Below are 6316 nucleotides of genomic sequence, written 5' to 3'. Positions count from 1 at the left end.
AGGGTTCCAGATCTGGGAAGAGAAGTCCACGTATCTTCAAGCTGTAAAATCCAGCCAGATTATAGTTAAGTGACAATGGAGGCTGTTGGAGTCCCAGGTATTCCTCTTAAAAGCCACTCTACCAATCCCAGGAGCCATAACAGCTCTACCCAATACATAGAAACAAAAACAAGGAAGCAGTCAAAATGCAGAGACAAAGAAACACATCACAAATAAAAGAAATCTCCACTTATATTTTTGATATTTATTTGATATATTTAAATGCCATTTAACAAATAAAAATCAACCAAAAAATGAGTTCGCGTGTCACCTCTGACACGCGTGTCATAGGTTCGCCATCACTGGTATAAGGTTGCTCAAGAATCTTAATGATAATTTCAAAGACATGAAAAAGGACTGGTAAAAATGAAGGATACACTATCTGAAATGAAGAATAATTTACAGAGAATCAACAGTAGAGTAGATGAAGTCAAGAATCAAATAAATGATTTGGAATATAAGGAAGCAAAAACACCCAATCAGAAGAGCAACAAGAAAAAAGAATCTGAAAAAATGAGGACAGGGTAGGGAGCTTCTGAGACAACTTCAAGCCTACCAACATTCACATCATGGGGTTTTCGGAAGGAGAACAGAGAGAGCAAGAAATTGAAAATACACTGAAAAAATAATGACAGAAACCTTCCCTATTGGTGAAGGAAATAAATAGACATACAAGTTCAGAAAGCACACAGTCCCAAAGAAGAGGAACCCAAGAGGCCCGCATCAAGATACATCATAATTAAAATGCAAAAGGTTAAAGACAGAAAGAATCTTAAAGCAGCAAGAGAGAAGCCGTTACCTACAAGAGGAGCTCCCATAAGATTTCCAGCTGATTTCTCAACAGAAACCTTGCAGGCCGGAAGGGAGTGGCAATAAATATTCAAAGTGATGAAAAGCAAGGACCTATAACCAAGATTACTCTACCCAGCAAAGCTATCATTTAGAATCAAAGGACAGCTAAACAGCTTCCCAGACTAAAGGAATTTATCACCATTAAACCAATATCATATGAATGTTAAAGGGTCTTCTTTAAGAATATAAAAAATATGAACAGTAGAATGGTAATAAATACATATCTATCAACAATTAAACCTAAAAAATAAAATAAACAACAAGCAGGACAGAAACAGAACCACAGATACAAGAACATTTTGACTGTTGCCAGATGGGAGGGGGCTGTAGGATGGGTGAAAAGGTGAAGGGATGAAGAAGTACAAACTGGTTGTTACAGAACGGTCACAGGGATGTGAAGAACAGCATAGGGGACACTGTCACTAACAGTCTAATAACTGCATAGTGTCACGTGGGTGCAGGATGTATCAAGATGGTCACGTATTCAGTATGTAACATCTAATTGCTGGGGTGTACGCCTGAGACTAATATAATAGTGTATGTCACCTGTGATTGAAAATAAAAAATTACTTTAGAAATAAATAAAGGGAATTAGAAAATAAAAGGAATTAATAAAAGAATTTTTAGAACAGTTTAAGCATTTTATAAGAAACATGCTATCTAAAGACAAATTCTTTACTGATAATGGTAGGTACATAGCCGAGTGTAAGTCAAAAGGCCTGGATTGGGTTCTGGCTTTGCCCTTCCTTACATGGAAGAAATCACTCAAACTTCTTGACAATCTCAAGATATTCAAAATTTGAAAGTTCTGCTATGATCTCAGATCCCCAGCAATTCTGAAATAGCCATGATGCAATGAGGAATCCAGAGTATAAAAAAGTCCTTGTTCACACCTGTCCCTTTAATGACTTTATTTACACAGTAATTCACTCTTTTCTTTTCTTTCCCTCTGTAATCACAAGAATTACCCCTTGTCCTCAAATATCATTACAAGCTACAATAAACTGAATACAAATAATGGACAATGGGTCAGAACTCAAGTCTCAGTTATTATTTTATTTATTCAACATATCACATGCCAGGGACTTTGTGAGGCATTAAGGATAAAGGAATAAGACAAAGTTCTTGCCCTCATGAATAAAAATGTTTTGTAGTGATATGCACTAAGAAAGTAAGTCAAGCAGGATGAAGGCAGAGAGAGTTCCCTTAGAAAACTGGGTGTGCTATTCCAGGTGGCCTTTGTAATGAAGTGATACTACAGCCACGATCTGGATGGAAGGAGGACGACAGCCATGATGACACAGAGGGCACAAATGTTTCGAGCAGAAGGATTCGTAAGCACAGAGGCCCTACAGCAGTGGTTCTCAACCTTCCTAATGCCGCGACCCTTTAATACAGTTCCTCATGCTGTGGTGACCCCCAACCATAAAATTATTTTCATTGCTACTTCATAACTGTAATTTTGCTACTGTTATGAATCGTAATGTAAATATCTGATATGCAGGATGTATTTTCATTGTTTGTGACCCACAGAGAAGCTAAGAATGTTCAAAATCAGAAAGGCCAATGGAATGGCAGCCGAGAGAACTTTGGGGAAGAACAAAACAAGATGTCATCAGAATGGTGATGAGCACCAGACCACGCAGGGCCTGGAGGCCATGATGACCCACTGAACTGTCGTCTCTATGTGATGGGAAACGTCTGGAGGATTTTGAAGAGGGAATTAACATCGCTTAAGTTAAATTCTAAAAGGATTCCTCTGATTGCTGTGTGAAAAATAAACTTTAGGTGCAGTGATAGACTAAAATTAAGAATATTGGTTAGGCTAACACAAGAGCTCAGGTAAATTACAATGACGGCTTTCACTAAGAGAGAAGTAGCTGCCCCAGTGAGAGCCATTGGGATTCTAGGTGTATTTTTAAAAGTAAAGCCAATAGTAACTGCTGATGAACTCAAGGCAGGTTATGAAAGAATGTCAATGACATCTCCATAGTTTTTGGCTTCAGAAAGTGAATAAATGGAAATTAAGTCTTAAGACCTAGAAACTCTTATCAAGACATTAAATTCAACTGCTCAGAAATAGCATAAGCAGACTTACTTTCATGAGGAGAACCAAGATGGCGGCATAGGTTAACGCCGGAGTTTGCTGCCGCGAACAACCACTTCACAAGCTTGCATAGGTGACACAGTTGGGGTGGAGATTTCAGCCCTGAGATTAAGAGTCCAGAGCTCATCCTCTCAGACATTATATTAAATTTATTGATCTATACAAAAATATCTGATATGATGAAAAGCATATATTTCTGCCTAAGCACAGACTGCTAATTACTTAGGATAAAGATTTGTAAAGTGCTCTAAATATTACAAAGGCTATTCTTTTCGGTGATTTATACTTAATTTTAAAATGCTATAAGTAATTTATCTACAAACATTGTAACTGGGTAATCTTCATCTTTAAAAAAAAGCAATATGACATTAATTTTTTATTAGTGGGTCATTTCACCTTGACATTTAAATTGAAGCAAAACTCAGTATTCTGACTGACACCAAAAATTAGAGGAAAGTTGGGGGTGGGGTCAAGAAAAAAGAGGCTTTCCCAAGCAAACACAGATACATTTGAATAAGTATAAAGGTTAAGATGCCAACCTAATGTACTTCTGCATTCAAACCTACGCCATCCATTTCAGGGACCTAATTTGAAATGTTAGCACTTTTCTTACAAACAATCCAGTCACACAAGCTCTAATCATTCCAACCAGAATGGAAATTCCTTGGGGTGAAGATGGGAACTATTTTCTTTTCGTATTCTGTACACACCAAGTACTATGTCATGCAGGAGAGTGATATCACGTGTGAAAAAGCTGGTACCTAATGCTGTCCCCTGCCCTCACTTTAGAAAACTAGTTATTGCAATCATTCTGGTTTCAGTGTCTGAGGTCACTCACTGACCCCCGCAGAGTTAGCTAGATGCTGAATGTGGGAAGTTCCTAATCTCTAGCGCTTCTCCTTCATTCTATTCCACTTAGAGCTCTAAGTAACAGGGGAGCCAAGAATGCACACCAGCAGACAGAGGTAAAATGAAAGAGACGAACTAGCCTGATACACTTCTTCTCCCTTCCCATTCCATGGTCCGTATCAATAATCTTTTCAACCCATCTTTCCATCATATCCAGATGTCACCTCAGATTCCTTCTCAAACTACTCTAGGCAGCCACTAACAATTAAGCACGGTTGGCATTTAAATTAAAAATCTAGCCCCACCAGTGTTGCTCAGTGGTTGAGCGTCAACCCAAGAACCAGGAAGTCAGGGTTTGATTCCTGGTCAGAGCACATGCCACGTCATTAGTCTAGGACTGACTTATTTGGTGTGCGCAATAGGAAATATTTTGCTTTCGGAGAACAAGAAAAATAGGTTTATTTACATTACGCTTATTAATTTGTGCAGTTCTTCAGTGTCTGATAAGTTAATGTTCAAGAAAAAATATTAATTTTTATTAAAATGTATTATTTTATGTTAACAATGACTCATTTATTTCAGCCCTTTGTATCCAGCATGTCTCTATCAAATATGTTGCTATGAAAATTGAGCCTTTTTTTTTGCGGCCCACATACACTTAAACCTTGTTTATTTGGCCTGTGCTAGCCTTTGAGTTTGACATGCTTGCTTTACCCTGACACCATGATCAAAAAGAATCAGGGACAACTGATTCACAGGGCAGCTGCCTGAGGTGCCAATCACAACTGGAACCAAGAAACTGACCAAAGAGCTTACAAGGAAAAGCTGTGAAAAGCTCTGACATATTCCTGGGAAACTAGGAGGCCACACGTGTGTGCAAGGCTGGGTACCTGCCCAGGGAAGACCCAAGAAGGCACTGTCTCACCTCTGGCAGTAAAGGGGAAGGTGAAGATGCACAACTGCCGGCCAGGAAACGGAAAGCATGCCGCAACACACACAGAGAGCCCTTCGGCAAAGGCCGAGAGATACACCTATTCAATCGTTAGCTGAACTCTAAGCCAGTGGCCGGCAAACTCATTAGTCAACAGAGCCAAATATCAACAGTACTTCTTCAAAATAGACTCGCCCAGGCCGAAAACCGACTTCTGCGCATGGGCCACGAAGTTTCAATCGCACTGTATGGGCACGCCGCACGTGGTATTTTGTGGAAGAGCCACACTCAAGGGGCCAAAGAGCCGCATGTGGCTCACGAGCCGCAGTTTGCCGACCACGGCAGTCTAAGCTAACCAAGCAAAGATTTCAGTAGTCACACACAACAACAGAATACAGACTACAGAATCGGTTCAGGCAAGTCACTAAATAAGCAATAAGCAGCGAACACCATCAACAACAAGCCTGGGGAGGGGGAAGAAGGTGCTTTTCAGAGGCGCCACAACTTATAATTTGAAATGATGAGTTTCAACAAAAAATTATGAGACGTGTAAAGTAATAAGAAAATATAGCCCATACACAGGGGAAAAATCAATCAACAGAAACCATCTTTAATGGAAGCCCAGACACTGGAATTAACCGAATGAAATCTACCATTATAAGTATGTTGTAAAGAACTAGAGCAGTGGTTCTCAACCGTCTGGCCCTTTAAATACAGTTCCTCACGTTGTGACCCAACCATAACATTATTTTTGTTGCTACTTCATAACTGTAATGTTGCTACTGTTATGAATCATAATGTAAATATCTGATATGCAGGATGGTCTTAGGCGACCCCGTGAAAGGTTCGTTCGATCAGCAAAGGGGTCGCGACCTACAGGTTGAGAACCACTGAACTAGAGGAAAATATAAGAGCAATGTCTCAATAAATAGATAATATTAATAAAGAGAGAGAAAACAAAAGAAAGAAACAGGTAAAAATTCTAGAAATGAAAAGTACAATAATTGCAAAAATTCACTAGGGACTCAACAATGGGTTTGAGCTGCAGAAGGAGGAAGGAGCAAACTTAAACATGAGCCAATTGCAAATACCCTGTTTGAGAAACAAAAGGAAAAAACAACAACAGAGGGGGTGTAAAAAAAAAAAAGAGCAGCAACTAAGAGATCATCTTCCTACAATACGAACATATACATAATGGAAATTCCAGCAGAGAAGAACAAAAGGGACAGAAAGAACATGTAAAAAAAATAATGACTATAAGCTTTCCAAATTTTATATAAAATATTAACCTATATATTAAAGAAGTTTTAACAAATTCCAAACTGGATAAAGTTAAAGAGAACCTAACCTGGATACATGATAAGCAAAATGTCAAGAGAAAAGACAAATTCTTGAAAGCAACAGTACAAAAGCTGCTCATATACAAGGATCCTTAATAAAAAAAAATGAAGCAGTGCCCTAGCCTTTTTGGTTCAGTGGATAGAGTGTCAGCCTGCGGATCAAAGGGTCCCGGGTTCAATTCCAGTCAAGGGCATGTA

The sequence above is a fragment of the Myotis davidii genome, unplaced genomic scaffold, assembly GCF_000327345.1.
Source record: "Myotis davidii unplaced genomic scaffold, ASM32734v1 scaffold249, whole genome shotgun sequence".
In the NCBI taxonomy this organism is placed as follows: domain Eukaryota; kingdom Metazoa; phylum Chordata; class Mammalia; order Chiroptera; family Vespertilionidae; genus Myotis; species Myotis davidii.
The sequence above is the reverse complement of the archived record's forward strand: the minus strand, read 5'-3'. Positions refer to the sequence as shown.